Source organism: Lolium perenne, chromosome 5, assembly GCF_019359855.2.
Source record: "Lolium perenne isolate Kyuss_39 chromosome 5, Kyuss_2.0, whole genome shotgun sequence".
Taxonomy (NCBI): Eukaryota; Viridiplantae; Streptophyta; class Magnoliopsida; order Poales; family Poaceae; genus Lolium; species Lolium perenne.
Window position 1 is genome coordinate 193,981,776 of NC_067248.2, and position 25,682 is coordinate 194,007,457.

The 25,682-nt window shown below is 43.8% G+C and overlaps 1 long non-coding RNA gene across 1 annotated transcript; it reads right to left on the reverse strand.

The window, feature by feature from the left end:
- Window positions 1-10,211: 10,211 nt before the first annotated feature.
- LOC139831343 (uncharacterized) lies at window positions 10,212-12,132 on the reverse strand. Its single transcript, XR_011746046.1, has 4 exons — window positions 11,982-12,132; window positions 10,967-11,033; window positions 10,306-10,378; window positions 10,212-10,246 (listed from the first exon to the last, which is right to left on the reverse strand). It is a non-coding gene; the product is annotated as an uncharacterized lncRNA (long non-coding RNA).
- Window positions 12,133-25,682: the final 13,550 nt, after the last annotated feature.

Consider the following 25,682-nt stretch of genomic DNA (forward strand, 5'->3'; position numbering starts at 1 on the left):
ATATGAAATTACAACATAGTCCTTGTTTTTTTGCTAAGAGGACCTCAAAGAGAAAAGCAGAACGCGATTCGGTCCTCCTCCAGCGACGGTGCTTAACCTCGATGCCGCAGCCGTCGACCATGCCGCCGAGGACTACACCACTTGGGGCAAGGTCGTCGATGAACGCCGCGGTGAGGTTGATGAAGATCCTCCATATTGGCTCACTGGCCTGGAGGAAGAAGAGCCGCAGGAGCCGGGAGCTCCGCGGTGCGAAGGGGCCCCTTTGGACAGTTGGAGCAGCGGCGCCATGAAGCTGGTGCTTAGTTCCTTCGCCAGAAGAAGCTTCAACGATCCCCGGAGTTCAAGATCTAGCCGTCGCCGAGCTCTGGCCTCCACCATGGCGGCCAGATCCGGCAAGATCGGATCAAAATCGAGCTCCACCGAGCTTATTAGTTGGAGGTGAAGAAGAGATCTCCTCCGCTGCTATTTCCTCCGACCACCGGAGCATCACAGAGAGGAGAAACTCCGCCACTGGCCAGCCCGAGCTGCTCGCTAGCTCCGACCATACACGGCATGACTCTAGACCGGCAACCTGCCATACAAACTCGACGAAAACCTAAACTACTATATACAGAAGGCCAGCCTCCTCTCCCCCAACGCCTCCGGCCGGCAGAGCCACCGGAGAGGAGAGGGAGAGGAGTCGGTGAGGTCTCAAGGACTCTCAAGGTACTGTAGAGGGGCGAGAGGGAGAGGGGGAATGAGACGTCCACCTAGTAGATGGAAAATAGATGGGAAAGAAAGCGACGTTTCACGGCTTGTAGCTTAATCGAACGGTTTCGATCGCATCGGACGGTCGCGGACCCGGGGGATCGAAAGTTTGATCCTCAGGGGAACGCTCGCAGCACCCTTTGGCATTTGTGTTGTACCGCGCATAATTATGACTCTTTGCGACATGGTGAGGTCTCGCCATCCGTATGTGGATGACCCCTTGCGCATGGAAACCGACGAGGAGTCATTGGCGGGGCGCGGGCGTAGACATGGCCGTTACCTCTTTTTTAATAAAACGGTCAAGCCTATCTCAGCCACGAGCTACACGCGTTTCAAGCATTCCCTCAACACCGATAGCCCCTAGCCTCGTCCTCAGCCTGCTTGTCCACCCACCTACGATGTAAGTTTTCCTCATTTTCATTCTCTTTCCGGTTTCGTTCCTACATGACTAAGTGTTGATGAGATTCATTGTTTCTGAAATTGTAGCCTGAATTCGAGGCGGCCTTGAAGCTTGTTATGATGAGTATCAGCAAGCCTCAACAAGGTACGAAGCTGCATAGAGCCTACATGGTGTATGTAGAAGTAAGTTTGAATCTTTCCTTTCGCAAGTGGATGACAGAGTCTCGGTTTCCCTAGTTTGATGCTTTATTTCTGCAAAGCACGATATGTAAGCTATCTTGCGAGCACCGATGATTTCTATAGCTCGTGGATCGAGACCAGATCTAGTTCCCATGGCGGGGGAAATGCCAATCATGCCATCGAGGGAAAGTTTCGCTAGGACTTACTACGGATCCACACCGGTAAGTTCTTTGCCAAACCGCTAGTTACCGCTTTCCTTTGCCACGCAAGTTGCTAACATCTAGGGAACATGCAGGGAACGGGATGCTCCGGGAACCAGGCCTTGCCGGGTGAGCGCGAGATCACACCGGTTCATGAAGGTGGTCGGTCTCCTGGGCGTTACATTTGGTGCCTCTCCATCGAGTTCTCCTGGTTGTTCTCCCGCTCCTTCTCCAGCTGGTTCTTCTACAGCTTCTACTAGAGCGGCACCTCGGAACCGAGCTTCTCGTTTCACCAACGATGAGGGCGCATTCACCCCGTCCGGGTCCTTCGCATAGTCGGCTGACACTATGTATGCGCGCGCTAGCTACTACTATTCTGACTCAGGTTATATTTATTTGGACATGACACTCATGTGTATGTTATTATGTGCACTATGTATGCTATTGTGTGAATTATATGCTATTTTGGTTAATTTTGGTGTTGTGAAACGAAATTGAACCTGCCTGGCAAAATAAAAAAAAATTGTGGCGAGGGCTATGCCGAGGGCAAAGCCATAGGCATAGTCTCATGGCTTGACCATATGGTCAGGGCTATGCCGTCGGCGTAGCCTCATGGCCTGGGCTCCCCTCCGCGTGCCACGGGCGTTTGTATGCCGAGAGCTATGCCGTCGGCGTATGCCATCCCTCCGTTAACGGCGATGGCGCGCCGTGCACCCTGCGCCCAGGGCTCGGACGCCGAGGGTCGCACGTGACCGTTGGCGTAGGAGGCGTGCGCCGACGGCCAGCCCTACGCCGACGTTAGGAGTGTCTCTACCGAGGGAAGTGGAAGCCGAGGAGGTACGCCGAGGGCTGCCGTTGGCGTAGCCTACGGCGATGGCCAGGTGTGGCTACGCCGAGTGCAGCCGGCCATCGGCGTCTACGTGGATCCCTGTAGTGAGTGGTCGCACGCCACTGGTTCGTCCGGAAACAAAATTCAAGCGCCCGGCGACTTGAGTACTCGGTAAGACACGCCAGTGCTCACGCACGAAATAGATTTTAGGTTTGTTTTGTGTTGGAGTCAGGTTGGAAGTTGCATGCTGTGAGTATATTAGCTAGGCCGGATTGGAATCCGTGTCGTGCTAGGAGTTCATGTCCTACTGTCCTAGTAGTCCAAGTTCGTAGCGTTTGCATATATATATGTGCATATCGGGGCCAAGTTTTCGTGGGTTTCTAAAAAGCTAGTATAAAGAAAAACAGAGGGCACGTCGATCCCCTGGCCAAGTTTTCGTGAGTTTCTAAAAAGCTAGTAACTATCGTCTCTGGTATCTGAAACATCGCCGCCATACCCAGCTGATACGGCGTAGATGGTGCCTCTCCGGTCGGCGGAGAAACGCAGATCGCAGCAGGCTCTTCCGTTCGTTGCCATCTCGTGCCTATACAGCAGCTGCGATCTCGAGGACCATGCCGCCGCCGCTTCCTCCTCTGCAGACACGAAGAGGACGAAGGAGATCCTCTACGACCGCATCGTCAATTTCTATGCGGATGCTTTTAACCGGCTTCCCTGGGAGGACATGCCGGAGCTCGTCCAACTGATGAGCACGGGCGGCCTCTGCGTCGGCCTCCTCGACCCCGTCTCCAACATCATCCTGAATACGGTCTCTCTCCTCCCGCCCGGCTTCCAAGAGGCTGGCCCAAGGAAGTCCACGAGTCTGGCCAACAAGAGTACGTTTTACGATATTGCATCGAGATCCTACCTTGCTCTCATCGGTTTCTTGCTGGACTACTTCGGATGCCTCACCGAGGAGCAGGCCGGCCGCTACCTCCGCTGGGCCGACGCCGATCTCGCCCTGGCTGTCCTCCTCATCGAGTACGATCTCTACTCTGCTTCTGCTCTGACTGAGCTACTCCCCTACCCTGGATCCGGAAGAACGCAAGCAAGCCTCGAGCTCGCGGTGCGCAGAGCAGGCCACCCTGCGCCCGACAGGCTCGTGCAGCTCACCTCGTCCGTGTTCCCCTCGCAGCGGCTGGAGGCTATCAAGTCCCTTCTGGCAGGAGGCACCAACCTCACTGTAGACGACCTCTATCTGCTTCACCGCCTCATCCAACAAAGCGGCGCCACCTCCAACGTCCATATCACCTTGCTGCCACAGGAGGCCTCATTACCCGCGTTCTAGAGCAAGCTGTTGATGAAGGAGCGGTTGCCAAAGAGACCACTTGCCTTGGAGATGGCTACAAAACCACCAGAATCAAGCCAGTTGGAGACTACATCTCATCCTTGAGGTCTAGTGAAGACATGGATCACAAGAAAGAACTCTGTTGGGCCAAAGCATATGCTCTGCAAAGAAGATTTAAGGACTGCGGCGAATCTTGCGAGCACCTCCAGTCACTCAGGATGCGCATCCTGGACATTGTTCATAGCTTGTACCTTGATACGATCGCCCTGCTGCCCGGCAAAGGTGCTAACTGGCTTATCCGTGACATCCTGGTTGCTGGTCACTGCTATGGTCTGTTGAAACCGGTCGGCAACATCATTGTCAATTCCATCTGGCGCAACAGATTGTGCCCGCTCCCAGTGGCTGATTGCAGTGCACAGTATGACATCCTTGACCCGCTCTCTTTGCTCCGCACAGAAGTCCGTTCCCTAGAGGGCACTATGGAACTTGTTCGTGCCATTGCCACTCGATTCTCAACAAGGGACATGATGATTAACCTGCTTAAGAGTCGGTGTGACACCCGTGGGGTGTACGGGCAGTTTTTATTTCAGAGCCGGAGGAAAGATGTACGGTAAAAGCTGACCCCTTGTTTAGAGCGGCTGTGTCTGCCCAACACCCTCTGCCTGCTGCCCTGGCATTGTTTCACAAACAGCTGTCAAAAGACTTTGACAAGATGGAGGAGCTGAGGTCCGTGTTCAACACCACTAGTGTGTTGTCTGTTGGTGATATCGATCGTATAGCTGACCTTGTGGACGAGATAATCAAAATCACTCCAGAATTGCAACCTAGTTTGCAATCTCAGGTTCCCCAAATGCACAAGGACGCCTATAGCACAATGTTAAGAAAGCGGTCAGAATATGAGTGCCAGAGCAAGTACTTCCGGTCAAAGGTTGGAGAAATGCTAGACAAATATTCCGCTCAGCATCCATGGGTATGTTCAAAATGTCTTGTTTTCACCATTGGTTGCTACATATTCTTTTGGTTTAATATCTCCCGTTAATGCATGCCACCTTATTTGTTGTTTCAGGAAGGAAAATATATGCTAGGAGTTATCTGTGGTGTGGAGAAATGTGGTTACTTATTCACAGAATGCTACCGCGTTAATTTTATGGCTGGGAACACACACGGAAGGAACACACTCTTCTTTGCTGAATTCTGGGCTTCACATAAACCGGACGAGTCAAAACCAGATATATGTTGTCCTCTAAACCCTCCCTATACTGGTAAGCCTTCATTCCTTCCAACCAGATCATTGTGAACAAATCATTTCACTTATTATTTCATCAACTGCAGCCAGCTGCGATAATTTGGATTCTGTTTAGCGGTTTTTCTATTGATTCATAATTATCTATGGCTTTGCTGTCAACAGGTCGTTGCTTCTATAGCAAGAATTCTTCAAGGAAGATCGTGTATCCAGATTCTGCGGAGTACTATATGTGTGATGTTACTGCACATGGAATCGGTAACGTGGATGACATTAGGGATGCAGATTTTGTCTATTTTGATAGCGAGAGGGCTACCGAGTTTGTGAAGAAGGTGAACAGCTACTATGCCGAGAAGTCGTTTTGGCGTCCGACTGTCTTGGATACTGGCGCAAAGATATTTGCGTGCATTAGTTTCGACGAGTATTATCCGTGCTCTTCAGCGGCGGAGCTAGGAATAGGGTTAAGCCTGGGTGAACTCGTTTGAGCCTGGATGAACTTGGAGGCTTTTATTTTTGGTTATCCATGATCTTAGTGATTGATCATTCAAACAACCAAAAACTCATTGGATTCTTCCGGTTCTCTGTGCCCTAATGTTTCACCAAGTGCGCGTAGCTTTAATTGATGATATTATTGTTCTATGTGTGGAAACTTGATATTTAGTGATGTGCCTATCTGTTGTTACTGTTATTGTTTGTCACTAGAACTACTGAACAATTTCGAACACATGTTGATTGATCATATGCATGCCCTAGTTTACTTGTGCCAATTGATAAATTTCGCACTGATCCTAAAACAGAGAGTAGTAGTTGGAGTATTCCACGCAGCGATCATTGCCCATATATATCAGTGAACCAAAATCAAAACCAAAACAAAAGAAGCAACTCTTCTGCTATCCTGCTTGCCTTTTACAGGTCAAAACATGACTAAAGAATGTGAATGTCCTAGTCTTCAAAAAAATTAGAACTAATCGACAACATCTCTGTAATCATTCATCATTCACTAAGAAAATGGGTTTTAAATTTATTGTATCACCACTGCATCGTCACACTTGGGGATGAGGGTGATAGTTCCAAAGTTTAATCTACCCACATCCAGATTCCCAATAATGAAATCAACAAATAATCTTTCAAAGGGAATTTGATATCATCCCAGAAGATTCACCCCCGTGGGCTCTTATTCTGGTATTCTTACTGCTTCGGTGCCTCAACGTTGCAAAAAAGGCCCATTTTAAAATCCAAAATACAGATAACAATGCCTGTTATTTTTTTTCTACAATCAACCCCCTACAGTACAGATACAACGAAACTGAAGAAGAAGCAAGGTCAAGAAGGACACAACCCCGAAAGTTCAAGTTATGGGCTTATGGCTCCAAATTTATTCCAGACTAGTGGTTGGGGCACCCCATGTGGCGCCTCCTGACCGGTCAGGTGCATGCCAATCAGGCTCCTGATGGCATTTGTCATAAAACATACATAGCTGGAATGGTAGTAACACCTTAGGTGTACATTGATCGAGTATTCAGCAGGTAATGAATTAGAGCTTAACCACAATTATCTTGAACAGGTGTTGGTGTAGCTACAAACGAAAGATCAATGTATGAAGTAAAATACACCCGGAAAAAGTAGCTGTAGATTGATTATGGCTCAACAGAGATATGCTGGAATATCATGCTGAACAAGACAGTCTACTGAACTCTAATGCAACATCGCCTTTATGTGTGAGGATCAGGCTCTTCACTTGCAGATTCAACTGACTCAGACTTTGCCTTTTTCTTTGAAGTGGAAAAATGTATCACTCACGATCATAAGAAGCTTTTCTACAAAGTGTCGATCTGTCAAATCAAATAGTACAAAAATACAGATTAGAGGCTGAGTTTGTGTGTTCCAGCAGGAGATAAAAAATGGGGGTAAATGCCTGATTATCACTTGAAAAAATGTTGTAAAGACTGGCAATAATATCTTACAGGGAAAGTGAACACCTGTCAAGCACCATAATTTACCATAACACATTTAACCTGTATAGCATCCAATAAAAACATATCTGAATAATTGTCTAACAGCATACTTCAATGGAAAATGCACCAAAAACAAATATTACAAAAAAGGTGTACTATCTTGAGAGCTATTATCCCTTCCTATCTTTCCATATGAACAAACTATGGTAATAAGTAATGTCTTATAATTAAGACTTCTAAGCTACTCGGCAAAATCATTTCTGTCACCAACAAAGAAATCGAGATGATCCTGACCGATGAAGAGCTGAGATGTAGCTCTGACCTTACTGAGGCATCCCTTCTGGCGTTGCTTCTATCATCGCGCATGCATGTCAAGGCACCCTACCCTCAAAGAAATCGAGACGGTCCTCACCAATGTTCATATGGCATTAAACAGATTGGAAATGAGAAAACACACGCTGCTGGCTCCTGTCATCGGCCGTAGCTCCAGGTCAGCTGAAAACAATGATATAAAAGATGTGACTGTTCAGAAAACTCTGAGCTCGAAACTCAGTGCATTTACTGAAATCAGAACTCCAAAGAAAATAGCAAATACAAATAAAAGTATACGGAAGCTCCAAATCTACCCTCAAAAAAGGACACCACAATAGGTAATGAAGTTAAGGATCATTCTTTAGCAGCAGATCAGCAAGAGTGCAATACCACAGAAGATCACAAAATTCAACCACAGCTCCTTCAACTCCTAACTCCTAAGCTCGAGGACACACAAATGCTTCTATAAAAGCTTCAGACCACCAGTAACATCACAAACTCTGTCAGCCAGCAAATCTAGTTAACCACAAGTACTCCCTCCGATCCATATTACTTGATGTTAAAGTGGATGTATCTACAACTAAAATGTGTCTAGATACATCTATATTAGCATCAAGAAATATGAATCGAAGAGAGTACTAAATTCCATCAAAAAGCACAAGTGCCGAGGGCTGAAAAAACATGATACCCTATGAAGTGAGGGGACAGAGCAAAGCTATTGCAGTAAATTTATTAGAATTTATGTGCACGGAAGATACCTCTTGGAAGTGAACGTGAAATTTGTGCAGTTCCATTCAACTACTTTGCATCTATGTCCTTGTTGGCCAACATAAATATAAGCATGCATAATGTATTTCTCGATGAGAAATGTTACCGAAACACCATTCTTGTTGAAACAACTAAGCATATCATCGTCCATAAATCCCTGAAAAACACAATGACAAGAGTCAGTGGCATATATACATTTAGAAAACCAATGTAGGCATAATTTCTCATGAGTAGTATATAGTATCCATTGATTATCAATCTTTCATGAGTAGTATACAATTCCTGGAGGATCAGACAGGTTAGCGATGAACATGAAAGCTTCAATCTCTTCAGTAATACATATAATATCCATATTGTTGATCAATCGTATACCCTTGGATTCATGTGTAACCCTAGATATTATTGGAAGCCATTTCGTAATGGTTTCGACAACTTCAGGTCACCTCGAAAAGAACAAAAAGTAAGACTTTGACCAGTATAAAAGGTTCAGGGTGGTAGGTTCGCCAAAGATGCATAAATTTACTCAACCGTGGGAAGCAAATAGAGAAACCAGTGCACCATTTGACCAAACTATTCCTTGAATCAAGACGCTTGAACTTTTTTTTTTTGAAACGAGTAGAGGCTTGAACATTAAAAACTAAGAAGAGAACATTACGAAAGATTTACACCGGTAAGGCGGTAAGGGTAGAACTCCAATATCAAGAGAAGTGGGCGAGGTTACCTTCCGCTCCTCTTCACAGCGCCTTGTGCCAGTATTGACCGGGGCGCCTGAACAACGGACGACATGGCATAAGAGCATCTCAGGATGACAGGCGCAAAAAACGGCTCCGGCAGCTATAATAACCGTCGGTTTTGGGCGCGGAGGCAAAAAAAAAAAGTGCTCCAGCAGAAGCTGTAAAATAGAACGAGCGCAAAAAAATTTAGCGCGGGCGCTGAAAAGCGGTATCGTGGGCTGTGTACAGCTCCTGATCCAGCGCGCAAAAAAAACTCGCTCGCGCGAAAATCCCAACTACCGCTGAAACTTCCTTCTCTGGGGCAGGGAGGTGAGGGTCGGAGGCGGGATGGGCAATTGGGGCGCGGCCTCCGCGGCGCTCGTTGCCGCCGCTGCGCCGTCCTCGGCGGAGGGTCGCCGGTGAGCCGCTCATGGGGAAGATAGGGGCTTGCGGGGTCAGGCAGGGCGGTCCTGCAGCAGGCGACGCGCGGGGTATCCGGCCGCAGGCTCGGCGGAGCAGGGAGACGCGCCTCGCCGGAGCAAGGGCGGGACACGGGGAAGTCGGCCGCAGGCCTCGTCAAAGCAGGGAGATGCGCGGGGCAGCCGGCCGCGGGCTCGGTGGAGCAGGGCGACACGCCTCGCTAGAGAAGGGAGCCGGCCACTTTGAGGGACGCGGCGCCGGAGCAAGGGCGGAACACGGGAAAGCCGGCTGCAGGGCTCGTCGGAGCAGGGAGATACGCGGGGTCAGAGCAGGCATCCTCGTCAATTGATGGATTCCCAGTTAGTCGAACCCTGTCGTCAAATCGTCAATTGATGGATTCCCGATGGATTGCAATCTCTTCTCTTTTTAATCGGACATAGATGTCCAGTGCTGCTGCGAAGGACCTGTTTGACCTTTTTGTTTTACGTATGTTGAAATTTAGTTTTGTAGCCTCTTTGATCCTGTTTGTTGTATGAATGTTGAAGAAACTTATTTGTGGAGTTCTATTTTACAGCCTCTGGTGAAAGGTTGTTTTTTGGTTTCGCGGTTGCGCTGGCGAAGCTCGCGTCGCCGCCGCGCGCTATATCTGGATCGAGTGCGCTGCAAACAACTTTTACAGCACCAAATTTTAGAGCCTCTGTTGGAGATGCTCTCTGGGAGAGCTGATTTTCGGGAGCACTTCCTATAAATAGAAAAAATGCCTCTAAAAATACTATTTTTAGAGGCACTTCTATGAATGCCTCTATATATTTTTAGAGGCACTTTGGCATAGTGCGGTAGTGCCTCTAAATATCTTTAGACGCACTTTGCCATAGTGCCTCTAAATATATTTAGACGCACATTGCCATAGTGCCTCTAAATATAGCATATGTTTTTTAGCCGCACTTTAAAAATGGCTATAGCCAATTATAATGGCAGTTATGCATTTTAGTAGTACATTTACATCCTACGCAGTAGCAATTCACACAGTAAGTGTAACAGCAATTGACATAAGATATTCAAACTAAGAATTGTAACTGCATTTTCACATAAGTTGTTCATACAAGTATTCAGCACCATCAATAAAGATCCATCAATGAGTCCGTAAGCTTCAGGGCTTTGAGAGCTAACACTCCTTGACTAGACCTAGATGGGTCATACACGATGCACACGCACCTTTGAGAGCTAACACTCCTTGACTAGACCTAGATGGGTCATACACGATGCACACGCACCTCCGGATGTTTTCCTGTGAGATGTAAATGTTATACCAACATGGAAAATAAAAGACCACATATATATAAAAAAGCATGATGATCTTGGAACCTAGTCAAACACAAGTATAAACCTGATACTGGAGAATTGTTCATGTGAAAACTCAGATTTCACAAGCATGAAGCTCACACTAAAATTCAAGCACGTGAACTTGTTTAACCATACAATTGCATTGGTTTTCGTTCTTGTGAAGTATTTGGAACTTGAAAACAAATCCTGATATCTGTTAAAAATTTAGAGCCTACTTAAAATTCAATTAAACCTGAAACCCAAACTTCATACTTGTAAAAAGTTACTTACACAGTTTACTTTTTTTTCACAGGACATGATTATCAGATTACTTGTGAAAAGTTACAGTGTTTACTTTTTGTCAAAGCACATGATTATCAGATTATACCACTGATGTGGGCATGGTGGAAATTAACTTGGAATAGTGTGCTGATTAGAAGGTGGCATTCTGCTAAAGAATCAGGGCTGGGGAGAGTTAGTCCAATATTTGGGAACACTAAAATGCAGCTATCTTCCTCAACAGCAAAAATGCAGCTTGTTTCTTTTGCCTTACCTGATAGTTCATGAATGTTTTAATCAGCTCGACAGTTTGAAAAGAACCAAGCAAGCAAGACTGGTACCTGTAAGCATAGGTACAAGCAAAAGCAGTATAAATGTATGCACATCAGCTTATTACATTGATGTATTAAATCAATGTAGCAGTATAACATGAATAGCAGTAGAAGGCTAGAAGCCGCAGCATAGCGGCAACACAATAGGAAACCTCGAAAATGTTGGTTAGGCAATAGCAGCATCATACTCGTGTAGACCAAGATGAAATATGGGTTGACAAGCACCATGACTCACAAACTCTTAATCATATCAGTGTTTTCAACAAGACTTGTAATCTGTAACCATGGGAACTATTATATCAAACCGCTTGAATTACACTCGGATTTCCCTAGTAAACATCCAGGAGTCTAGGATCAAATTAACAGAAGTATGAGCTTGGATGTTGGTCCCCATAACAAACAAATCTAGCAACCTCCCATATACTAGTGTTTCAGAAAGATGAATAAATGAAATGAAATCAATTTGAAAAGAAAAATCTAGTTAAGAACTTTGAAATCTAATGTATGCCCAACACTATTTCGTTCTCAATACCAACAGCAGTACCATACTGCATTAGTAAGTGCTATCGCAATTATGTTTGGCTGCAATATTTCCCGCAATTATGTTTGGCTGCAATATTTCCCGCAATTATGTTTGGTTGCATCCTACAGGCCTACAATGCCATCAATATACAGAAAAACAACAACACACATCATACAGATTGTCAATTAAAAACAATGCGAAAAAACAACAACACACATCATACAGATTGTCAATTAAAAACAATGAAACCATCGCATTCAGCAAGTATGTCAGTGCACTATACTCAACAGTTGTTCAGCCATGCAAGATGAAGGAACATAAATAAATGAAAATATGTGAATTTGTCAATACCCACGACAAATATCAACATGACACTAACTATTCCATAATGAACTGAATATGATTATGAATTCGGATGGAATAGCTACACATACCATCAAACAGTGTTATTGTCAACATTAACCTCCCTCAGGCACCTCATCATTACAAGCTGATAGTTTGCACCATCTGCATCTGCTTCCTCGTCATCCTCTCTTGTCGGTAGTGATAAAGGTAGGTTTTACTTTCCTATAAAAACAGCTAAATCACAAATATCCTGGAAGTAACACTGCCAACAATGACAAAAACTCAAAGGGAAAGGGAAACAGTTGGTCACTTCCAGAACACTACCAACATCCAAACCAAGCAGTTGACCTGTAGTAGTACAGAGAGGAATGAATTACAGAGACTAGAATCACTTAAGAATACAGTGAATATGTTTGAGAAACTACATGTTTCTTTCTTGTTTTACAGTGTAAACAAAAGAACAACAGTAGTTTACTGTAGATATATTTGAGAATCGTGGAACAAGTTCTTCCACTCTAGATATCTTCCCAGACTTTAGGAAAGAAAATAAATGAGGAATAAGTTATGAGATAGATTGGTTTCATAAGGGTGAATAATGCCGCTGACAGTTTGCTACAAAGCGAGCCATTCACTCACAACTTAAACTTGGAGATAAGCAACATGCAACGGTGATCCCAGCCCTTAAAACACATTCCAACCTAGCTATTTCCGCAAATCAGTAGTTTACTGTATAAGCTAAATGGGGCAAAGAACATCATGTAACACACACACAACATTAATTTAGCAAAGCTTGTAGCATAATTTCAGTTTCATTAAAGGTGCTAAGTACCACAGTCAGGAAATAGAGTAGGATCTACCATACAGCAAGGCAACATTCCATATACAGTATTGATGGCAGATTGCCGTTAAACAATATTCCTTTGTTGCATTATTGACAATGGAGTGTAGATATGCAATAGAATGAACTAAGATACATCAGATAAATTGTATGGTATGGTAATTAACAAGCGGGAAATCACAATGTAAATGAATTATTGCATGCAAAAACCATATTTTAAGTTGGTGGCAGCTAAAAATACTTATAGGCATAGGTTGCTCACCCATTCAAGCCTCCGAACAGTGTACTCTGTTAAACAAAATTGTGAGGCAAAGAAGCTCTACAATGTTTATCGCTATGTTGTGTGCAACAGGGAGGGAGTCTCTCCTTCACTGTTTCTGGAAAAAACGTGGGAGTTAGTCAGTGATCTGACTAAATCACAGTTTCGCCAACATCACAGAGCCTTGTCAAACTAGCTGCTAGGTTGGTCCACCAGCATGGGCAAAAGTAAGCTGGCGCTGACGCTTATGACTACAAACAAATATGCTATGTCTAGTTTACCACCCAGGACAATTAATTTGGGCCAGAGGGAGAACGTTTATGTACCATAGCCATTCCCAATCAAACTATTCTGCAGGAACAGATACATGAATTTGTCTCTTACCTCATACCTGTGCCACACTAAGAAAATATCTACACAGATATCACAATTCTTCAGAATACAGGATCCTGGTGAACCGAAAAAGAGAATAATATTATGAAAGCCAACTTCCCATTTTAATCCATCAGCCATCAGCTGAACTACTAAATGAAAGAAGACTTGCTAATGGTTACAAGAAGGTCACCATTGTGAACATCATATGGGCCTGCTTGACCTTGTCTAAGCACTTTGCCTGTATCCTCATTACATCTACCTGCACGGACATAATGAAGTCCAAGAAGATTTAGTAATACAAAAACAGCAGCCTGTAGGTACCAGCAATGTCAACAATTTGAAACCTACCAGGCACAATATCAAGGCTGACTGTTTTTGTTTGTGGCACAACTTTCTTTCTCTATCACGACTTGCAGAAATCCTAGCAAAATAAAACACTTCAATTGCCAGCTCATAACAAGTCATCTGAAAAATAGGCATTGCACAAAACAGATGAGCATAACTACAAATCTGAAGTCCATATCATATTTTCCACATAAGAGCTATAAAAGTGTATACATCTCAAATTCTCAATCTTATCTGGCATCAAGACAACTGGCCTAAGATCCGGTCAGTAAATACCCATATCCCAAGTCAAAGGACCATTCCTTAGTGGCGGGATATACACAGTCCTACACTAACAGTATTCTGAACACTTGGATGCAAATTGTCCATGCCTAATAGGCATTTTGACAAGGACGCGACTAGATAGCATCCGGATGCCCATCCGTCCATCCCAGCACTCGGTCGAAAAAGGAAACTGCCAGCCCCACCGCGCGTAACTATTTCGGGAAGCGAGAGACATCCTCACGCGGGAAGAGATAGCTCAACCTAATCTTGCGCGGGAAATGACTACCACCGCACCCACTTCTCCTTCGCCATCCCTCGTCCCAGCTAGTCAGCTACTTGCTCTGCAAGTGGACGTGGATCCCAGAGTTTGACTGAACTGCAACTTCTGTAGATCCCGAAAAAAAAGCTCGTTTTTTGAAGGAAACCTCTCATCTCCTCCCCTCACTTTCTCCAGCAACCCTGCCCCCAAATCTAGGTTGCTATGATGTAGATGCCTTGAGGAACAACAAATTATCATGTACGAAAACCTAGAAAAAACATTTCAGGGAAGATACTGGACTTTTTTTTAACCAGGAAAGACTCTATGGCCAAATTAAGGTTTGCTCTGCCAGCCATCAGAGTTCTTCCACATGGTAAAACCACTAGTATTGAATAATTTGCTCAACAGAAACTGAGTTATCTTAGCCTAACATACGTGGGAAAACAAAAGCCTCAACATTGCATACAAAAAAGTAGGATTCAGTATACTACTTTAGGGCATCTGGTTGTAACTCAAAAAGTAAACCAACTTGAAAAAATAAAAAAATAATCTCAATGAAACCAGTATACAACATACCTATCTTTCTTACAACATGACAATGAAATTAAAACAAGTAGTTGATGGAGAAGATGTGGGCAGCAACTTGCTAATGTTTTTCAGTACCCAACTTAAGCATGATAAGCAAAAACTAAACAATGCTCGGTACATAACTTAGTTATATGCAATAACATACTTTTCCATATTCATTGCTAGAGGTATGAAAAATAATTCTAATGAACATTTTCATGTTTCAGATGTCAGAACATGGTTGGCGAATCCCGAGAGCCAATGTTAATTGACCGAGGAGCAGTGGATGGTGGTTAGTGGCAGAGGGACGCAACACCATGGACAACCACACGCTGCAGTCAACCAAAGCAATCCCACAACTAAATTCCCTTCTAAATTAACAACATGCACTAACTTGGAAGAAGGAAATGCTGACGGAGCTGGCATGCACAAAGAAAGTTGCATCCGGTCTAGAGGAACCGTTTCTCGGGATGCGGTTCGACACTATTGAAAGTGAAGAGCCCATTATAATGTGTAGGCTGCAAAGGTAGGATTCTCCATCAAGTCACATACATAAAAAAGAAAAGCTCATACATATAAATTCGAGAAGCAACAGTTTGTGCAACAAGTTCCGCAGACCAAAGGCAGGAAGAAATTCAGCAAGATACGATGTGACTGTTTTGGAAAATGTTAGCCCTGTTAGCTAGGTGACAACAATGGAGAAGAAGAAATCCAACTTACTTAAAACAACAATCAACTTATTTATGTTGCGTAAATTGAAAAAGTTAAGAAACGAAGGTACCCTGTAAAAACCTGCCTAGAAGTTTTATGAAGCTAGTTTGCAAGTTATTGTGGTTTAGACACCAACTTAGTAATACGTGGTTAACCAACTTTGCGGAACCAAAATGCTGGGACTGCTTAATGTTAAAGTAGTAAGGAAAATCAACTTAATTACTTTGACTATCCAACTTTAGTATGAAGACAAATCCAATTTACTTAAACCAGTAATCAAACTTATTTATGTTGCTTAATGGGAAAAAATAAGAAAGCAAGGAAGATTGTAAATACCTATCGAGATATTTTTCAAGCTAATTTGCAAGTTATTGTGGTTTAGAGACCAACTTAGTAAATTTTGGTGAAGCAACTTTAGGATACCCAAAAGAGATGGGACTACCAAATGAAAACAACTTAGTTACTTTCTTTATGCAACTTTAGTATGAAGGCATGTCAACTTACTTAAACCCAAAAATGTTGAAACATAACTAGAATTCTAGCTTGACTGTAAAAACATAACTACAAAATCTTGGAAGCTATTATGGGAGTTAGGTTGGTTTAGAGACCAAGTTAGTAAAATGAGGTTAAGCAACTTCGGCGTAACAAAAAAATGCTGGGACTATAAACCAAGTTAAAGATGGGACTACTAGATGAAAACAAACTTAATCACTTTCACCATCCAACTCTGAAGTACGAATTCAAATTTAACTTACTCAAAACCAGTAACTTATTTATGTTGATTACTTTCACCATCCAACTCTAGTATGAATTCAAACTTAACTTACTTAAAACCAGCAACTTATTTATGTTGCTTAACGGAGAAAAGAAAACCTAGCTATATTGCATAAACATAGCTAGAATTTTCTGAAGATAGTATGCAAGCTAGGTTCGTTTAGATACCAACTTAGTAAAAAAATGAGTTTAAGTAACTTAGTTTCAAGAAAAAATTGAAGTTGTTTGGAAGAATCAACTTAGGTCATGACAGTATGTAACTTAGCTGTTATTTAAAAAGCAACTTACATCATGATAGGAAACAACCAATAACCATAACTACAATGACCTTAGTTAGGCTAATCAACTTAGTTCTATGCTGAAAGCAACATAACTACAATGACAAGACAACTTAATTGGGAAAACAGGCAGTGAATCAAAGAAAAATAATTTCGCGCTGCAAAATCAGAATCCAACTTAGGCTAATCTGGCTAATCAACTTATTTCTATGCTGAAAGCAACTCAACTATGGTGACAAGACAACTTATAAATAACACTATATAATGATATATTTCTCCCTCAGCACATAACAACACAGTAATAGTAAGAATTACAATAGCTGCAGAATGACTAACAATACAAAAAAGAGTGAAAGAGCAAGAATAAAACAACTTGGTTAGATGTTCCGACAACACCAAATGCGCACCTGCACTTATACAAATACGCCTGGCGTTAAAGCAGGTCGCAACTCCATGATAGGGCAGTAGATCAAGCCAGGGGAGGCAGGTTCGGATTGCTTCATCACACAAGCATTAGGCACATTTATTTCTCTGCATCGAAAAATCTTCATGGTTATGCATCTCCCTGGTTTAACCATCCCAAGATGGCCAGAACACATAACAACACTAACCCTATGAAGTATCACTAAATCATCTAAACCAAGTGTGCCGTTTTAAGTAGATCAATGACACTAGCACAACAACTCAACAAGGTGCTAAATGTTAGGCATCCAGACTATCAGGCCCTGGAAATAATTCAACGAACACCTAGTGCACGCCCAAATATATTGCAATACACAACCAAATTACTCTCTAGAGACATGGCAGAAGGTCTTCTGGCGAGTGCAAACTCTTTAGAGACTTGATGTGCCAGCCTGAATGGGTGTTGTTGGTGACCAAGGTGTCGTCTCGGCAACCTACAGACGTTAGGCACTGAGGCCACTGCCAGTCCAGGCCAACATCAGCACCACACCGCTATACAACCAAGGCAGCGCAGGCAACCAGGGGAGGCCGAGGCAGAATGGTCGATCTGGGGCTCGAGGTTGAAGGAGAGATCTTCGGGGTGGAGTAGTAGGAGCACCAGAGGTCGAGTTCTACGGAGAGGAGCTCGAGGGCGTCGAGGATGCGGCCGGATGCGCTGGTGCGGGGACCAATGGAGGCACCTCGAACTGATGCGGGCAGCAACGCGGGGCGGGCCTAGCAGGTGTGGTGCTAGGCCATCGGCATGGAACTGGTGGAGGCACCTCTGTCAAGGCGACGCAGGTGAGTGGCGGACGCCAGAGCCGCGGGGCTAGGGTTAGCCATGGCGTCGCGCTTGGGGGCAGAGCGGGCATGGCGCTGGTGGCGATTCGGTGGGGGCGGGGGGTGCCGCGCCGGCGTACGACAGAGGCAGGAGCTGGCGGCGGCACCCGGATCAGGGGCTGGCGGCAGCGGGATCGTGGGGAAGAAAATGGGGACATTAACACTTTAACAGCCTGTTTGGTTGGAGGGAATTGGGCATAGGGAATGGGAGTTTGGTTGGAGGGAATTGGGCATCTCCAACGGTGAGAACCAAACCGCGCCCGCGCGTCCGGATGGGTCGGCGGACAAAACGCGGCACGCGTGCGGATCCATCGTCACAAAACGGATGGCCGCGGCGTCGGGACGACCTATACCCGGCACAAATCTGGGACATGTTTGCATGGCCGCATGACGCCGAATGCTGGTCGCTCGCGTCCACCCTTTGTTCGCCACAGCCACTTTGTCTGTCTCCCAAAACGAAAACACTCCACTCCGGTCCCAAAACCTAGAGATGGCCGACCACACCGGCGCCGCCCGACACCGCCACCATAGGAGACGATGCACAGCTCGAGTACGTTTCCGCTCCTATCTTGTCGGAGGCTCCTGAACCGGACGCTTCCGGTGGTCGTGGAGCCGGGCGGCGACGAAGAAGGCGAAGCTTCGACCTCACGCGGAGCGAGGAAGATCGAGAGCAAGAAGCGGGCGGCCGCCGCGGGCGCTCGAGCAACGCGGAAGAGGGATGTCGGCTGCGCGGAGGAGCGGCGACGGGCGACGGAGCACTCCTCCAACTCAAGACGGAGGCGAAGGCGGCGAACGTCATGCAAGAGCATGCCATGCTCTTTACGGCCACGCGCGCTCGCTCGGCACTTGATCCTCCCGGCACGCAAGCACGGCCTCGGGGAGGAGCTCGGCCTCGTCCGTCACCCGGCCCCTTCCTCCAAGGTCGACATCCCTGCCGACTGCCCCGTTTGGGTACACGCCCGTCCCGCAGGAATTGGGGGTGCAGTCGGCGCGGTACGCGTACCCGTCACGGGATGGGTCACCGGAGGTGGGCGAGTCCTTCACGGGGCCGTCTCCTTCGTCCATTGACCTGAACCGTGCGCCGGCGAACTCCAAAGGCCCCAAGCACATGGGATCGACAACGATGGCGGAGCACGCAACTGCTCGACGATTTGTCGGCGAGCGCGCGCCACCTCCGTCTGCAGCCCTTCGTCCTACACGCAGGCAATGCGACCACCATGCCCTATGCTTCAACCGAGCGAGCTCCCCAGCCACCTCCCATTGACACACAAAGCATGACAGCGGTGGCCTGTCCCGCAAAGCATTAACATCGACGACGCAGCCGTTGTTCGGTCAGGAGCTCACGCAAGCCGCAGCTGCACAAGCTGGAGGTCGCCGTGTAAGCAAAAGAACCACCAACTACACGGAGAAGGAGGACAAGGTGCTCGTCGATGGATGGTTGACCATCGGGCAAGATGCATTGACGGGTGCCGAGCAGAAGGGGACCGCATTCTGGCGCCGGATCTATGATTACTTCCATGAACATTGCAAATACGGGCAGGAGCCATTTGAGAGCGACCGCAGCGAGATATCGCTCCAAAAGAGGTGGGGAGCAATTCAAACAGAATGCAACAAGTTTCAGGCGGCGTATGAACACGTGAAGCGGATCCCCGTTAGTGGCATGGGTGTGAAGGACTTGGTATGTGATGTCTACTCACGCTTCTTTTCCTGTAGACAGGTGTTGGGCCTCCAAGAGCGAGAGGTTTGTAGAAACGGCAGCAAGTTTTCCCTTAAGTGGATCACCCAAGGTTTATCGAACTCGGGGAGGAAGAGGTCAAAGATATCCCTCTCAAGCAACCACTGCAATCACGATACAAGAAGTCTCTTGTGTCCCCAACACACCTAATACACTTGCCAGATGTATAGGTGCACTAGTTCGGCGAAGAGATAGTGAAATACAAGTGGTATGAATGAATATGAGTGGTAATAGCAATCTGAATAAAAGATGGCAGCAAGCAAACATGCAACAGAACAATAAATAAATGGAGATTCGATGTTTGGAAACAAGGCCTAGGGATCCTACTTTCACTAGTGGACACTCTCAACAATGATCACATAATAATACCACTCTACACTCTCTTGTTGGATGACAAACACCATTAATTGTGTAGGGCTACAAGAGCACCTCAATGCCGGAGTTAACAAGCTCCACAACATTCGATGTTCATATTTAAATAACCTTAGAGTGCATGATAGACCAACGCAATTATACACAGTACTAACATAGCATGCACACTGTCAACAGCTATGAAAGGGGAATAGATCACATCAATACTATCATAGTAATAGTTAACTTCATAATCTACAAGAGATCACAATCATAGCATATACCAAGTACTTCATGATGCACACACTGTCAACATTACATCATGGAGGAGGAATAGTCTACTTTAATAACATCACTAGAGTAGCACATAGATGATATTCAACTAGATCACAAAGAGAGAGATGAACCACATAGCTACAGTGAGCCCTCAGCCCCGGGGTGAATTACTCCCTCCTCATCATGGAGACAGCGATGGCGGTGAAGATGGCGGTGGAGATGGCTTAGGGGGCAATTCCCCATCCGGCGAGTCTTGCAACGAGACTTGTCCCCGAATTGGAGTTTCGCGATGGCGGCGGCGTCCCTGGAGTCTTTCTGGAGTTTCGTCAATCGGTGTCGAAGATTTAGGTCAGGAGGCAACTTATAGGCGAAGAGGCGGAGTCGGAAGAGTCCCGAGCGGCCCACCCCATAGGGCGGGGTGACCACCCCTCTGGCCGCGCCGGCCTATTGTGAGGAGGCCACAGGCCTCCTCCTGGCTTGCCCTTCTCGGCTCCGTGAGTCTTCAGGCGAAATAGAATTTCTGTGATTTTTCGGATTTTTCCGAGCACTTTGGTTTTTGGGCCTTTTGCGCAATAAACGAGACATAATAAACAGAAACTGGCACGCATCTTGTTAATAGGTTAGTCCAATAAATGCCATAATATGCTATAAAGTGCAAGCAAAATATGTAGGTATTGTCATAAAACAAGCATGGAACATCAGAAATTATAGATACGTTGGAGACGTATCAGCATCCCCAAGCTTAGTTCCTACTCGTCCTCGAGTAGGTAAACGATAAAAGATAATTTCTGAAGTGACATGCTACCAACATAATCTTGATCATACTATTGTAAAGCATATGAGATGAATGAAGTGATTCAAAGCAATGATAAAGACAATGATTAAACAACTCTGAATCATATAGCAAAGACTTTTCATGAATAGTACTTTCAAGACAAGCATCAATAAGTCTTGCATAAGAGTTAACTCATGAAGCAATAGATTCATAGTAAAGGCATTGAAGCAACACAAAGGAAGATTAAGTTTCAGCGGTTGCTTTCAAATTGTAACATGTATATCTCATGGATATTGTCAACATAAAGTAATATAATAAGTGCAATAAGCAAGTATGTAAGAATCAATGCACAGTTAACACAAGTGTTTGCTTCTAAGATAGAAGGAAGTAGGAAAACTGACTCAACATTAAAGTAAAAGAATGGCCCTTCGAAGAGGGAAGCATGGATTGCTATATTTGTGCTAGAGCTTTTATTTTGAAAACATAAAGAGAGCATAAAAGTAAAGTTTTGAGAGGCGTTTGTTGTTGTCAACGAATGGTAGTGGGCACTCTAACCCCTTGCCGATGCAGAGACTTTCAAAGAGCGGCTCCCATGAAAGATTTTTGTTTTTGGGTGGCACTCCTTCCAACCTTTACTTTCACAAACCATGGCTAACCGAATCCTCGGGTGCCTGCCAACAATCTCATACCATGAAGGAGTGCCTTTTATTTTAGTTTTATTTAGATGACACTCCTCCCCACCTTTGCTTTCTCAAGCCATGGCTAACCGAATCCTCGGGTACCGTCCAACAATCACATACCATGGAGGAGTGTCTATTTGTAAAATTATGAAAGTTAATTAATTTGGGACTGGGAACCCCATTGCCGACTCTTTTTGCAAAATTATTGGATAAGCGGATGAAGCCACTAGTCCATTGGTGAAAGTTGCCCAACAAGATTGAAAGATAAACACCACATACTTCCTCATGAGCTATAAAACATTGACACAAATAAGAGGTAATAACTTTTTAATTGTTTAAAGGTAGCACTCAAGCAATTTACTTTGGAATGGCAGAGAAATACCATGTAGTAGGTAGGTATGGTGGACACAAATGGCATAGTTTTTGGCTCAAGGATTTTGGATGCACGAGAAGTAATCCCTCTCAATACAAGGCTTAGGCTAGCAAGGTTATTTGAAGCAAACACAAGTATGAACCGGTATAGCAAAACTTACATAAGAACATATTGCAAGCATTATAAGACTCTACACTGTCTTTCTTGTTGTTCAAACACCTTTACCAGAAAATATCTAGACCTTAGAGAGACCAATCATGCAAACCAAATTTTAGCAAGCTCTATGTATTTCTTAACTAATAGGTGCAAAGTATATGATGCAAGAGCTTAATCATGAGCACAACAATTGCCAAGTATCACATTGTTCAAGACATTATACCAATTACCACATGTAGCATTTCCCGTTTCCAACCATATAACAATTAACGAAGCAGTTTCAACCTTCGCCATGAACATTAAGAATAAAGCTAAGAACACATGTGTTCATATGAACCAGCAGAGCGTGTCTCTCTCCCACACAATGAATGCTAGGACCCAATTTATTCAAACAAAAGCAAAAACAAAAGCAAACAGACGCTCCAAGTAAAGCACATAAGATGTGACGGAATAAAAATATAGTTTCACTAGAGGTGACCTGATAATTTGTCGATGAAGAAGGGGATGCCTTGGGAATCCCCAAGCTTAGACGCTTGAGTCTTCTTGAAATATGCAGGGATGAACCACAGGGGCATCCCCAAGGTTAGAGCTTTCACTCTTCTTGATCATATTGTATCATCCTCCTCTATTGACCCTTGAAAACTTCCTCCAGACCAAACTCAAAACAAACTCATTAGAGGGTTAGTGCATAATCAAAAACTCACATGTTCAGAGGTGACACACTCATTCTTAACACTTCTGGACATTGCTCAAAGCTACTGGAAGTCAATGGAACAAAGAAATCCATCCAACATAGCAAAAGAAGCAATGCGAAATAAAAGGCAGAATCTGTCAAAACAGAACAGTCCGTAAAGACGAATTTTTTAGAGGCACCAGACTTGCTCAGATGAAAATGCTCAAATTGAATGAAAGTTGCGTACATATCTGAGGATCACTCACGTAAATTGGCAGATTTTTCTGAGTTACCTACAGAGAACCCTGCCCAAATTCGTGACAGACAGAAATCTATTTCTGCGCAGTAATCCAAATCTAGTATCAACCTTGCTATCAAAGACTTTACTTGGCACAACAATGCAATAAAATAAAGATAAGGAGAGGTTGCTACAGTAGTAACAACTTCCAAGACTCAAATATAAAACAAAGTTACTGTAGTAAAACAAAAACATGGGTTATCTCCCAAGAAGTGCTTTCTTTATAGCCATTAAGATGGGCTCAGTAATTTTAATGATGCACTCCCAAGAAATAAGAGTTGAAGCAAAAGAGAGCATCAAGAAGCAAATTCAAAACAAATTTAAGTCTAACCCACTTTCTATGCAAAGGAATCTTGTGCACAAGTGAATTCATGAAGAACAAAGTGACAAGCATAGGAAGATAAAACACGAGTAACTTCAAGATTCTCATCATAAAGAGGGAAAACTTAATATTATTAAGATGCATATAACCATGTTTCCCTCTCTCATAATAACTTTCAGTAGAATCATTGATGAAATCCACAATATACCCATCACTTAAAACATTCTTATCATGGTTCATATGCATAGAAGTATCATTAATTTTGGCATAAGAAGAGTTCTTCTCATTAATAATAATTGGAGCAAGATTATTATCAAGAATTTGAACATGGTAAACAAGTTGCATATTAAGGGAATTGTTTTTTGGAAATCCAATCATAACTATGACAAGTTTCATAGGGATAGTTATAACCTATATCATAGCATTCTTTATAATAATTATCAAAGATTGGAGGCATAGTGTCATCATAAGAAATAGAATAGTTATCCTTCACAGTATGTTCATCTGCAACCTTACCATCGTTGTTACTAGAAGGAGATGTATCAAACATATAATGATCAGTAGCAAAAGGATTTTCAAACACCTCATCCCCAAGCTTAGAGCTTTCTATATCATTATGGGAGGAAGCATGGATAGTACTGATACTATGGCAATTATTAACATCATCATTTTCAGAATTAGTTTCCCAGAGATTTGCAATATCAAAAGTAGTATGCTCTTTCAAATCATGATCACTAATGTATGTAAAGGGCATAGGAAGATCGTTGTATTCAGATTCATTATCATAATAATCATTAGGAGCAACATACTTACGGTTACCTATCGTTATCTCTTTCTCTTTATTCCCCTTCTTCTTCTTCTTCTTCTTCTTCTTCGTTCCCTTCTTCTTCTTCTTCTTCTTCTCTTCCTTCTCCTCGTTCCCTTCTTTAGGAGGAAGAGGCTTGAAGGGAGGCTTCTCCACATAACCTGATTTATTTCCAGAAACAATAGAAGAAACTTGGGAGGATTCCTCCTCTTCATTAATAAGTTCAAAACACACAGCGGTCCTATCATATTTTGGCAAGGTGTCATCTTCTAAAATATTTTGTATGTAAGTATTTGTATGGAAATTATTAATGCAATAAGAAAAACACCCATGCAGGACATCATCAATATCAAGATCACTCATATGTAACAAGGAGATTTTTCTTGATAACTCTTCACACCACAAAAATAAATTAAGTTCATCATGCTGATTAGGAGTAATTTCATCATCACAATACAAATTTGCAGCACTCATGGGGTTCAAATTATCATTGGAGGAGCATTGAAAATTAAAATGACCCACTCTATGGCAAAGTTCACAAATAAAAGGATAGAGGGCACAAACTTTTTTACCAAGATCATCTAGAGCCCTAAACCACTTTCTAGTTTTTTCATTAATATGATGGATACAATATTCATCTTTGATTTGATTAATTCCACAAGGTCTATGCATTCCACAAAAATTAACATGCTTATAGGAAATAGCACTCCTAGGAGTTTGAGCATGTTCATTGCAATCATTAACAACAATTTCATCCTTCATGCAAGCATATTTAAAAGGTTCATGATACTTATCAAAATTCTTCTTAGGCAATTCAAAATGAGAGGCAAAAGATTTATAAAGATTTGCAACAACTTGAGAGTCAAGACCATAAGTAGCACTCATATTTCGAAATTTACCAGTATCCATAAAAGTTTCAATGCATTCATAATCATAATTTATACCTGACTCTTTACCTTTGCAGTTCTCCCAATCTTCAGCATTCTCCTCAATCCGATCAAGAAGATCCCACCTAGCTTCAACCTCCTTGCTTGTGAAAGATCCCTCCGAACAGGCATCTAGATAGTCCTTGTGATGTCCTGAAAGCCTTGCATAAAAATTATTAATAATAACATTACGGGGGAGCTCATGAATGGGACATTTGAGCATTAGTGACTTCAATCTCCCCCATGCTTGGGAAATACTCTCTCCATCACGAGGATAAAAGTTATAAATATAATTTCTATCAATATGCACTTCATGAGGAGGATAAAATTTAGAGTAAAAGAGAGATACAATTTCCTCCCAACCAAGAGAATGACTATTCTTCAGCAATTTATACCAATGAGCCGCTTTACCAGACAGCGAAATAGAGAATAGTTGCTTCCTCACTTCATCCATAGAGATACCTGCACA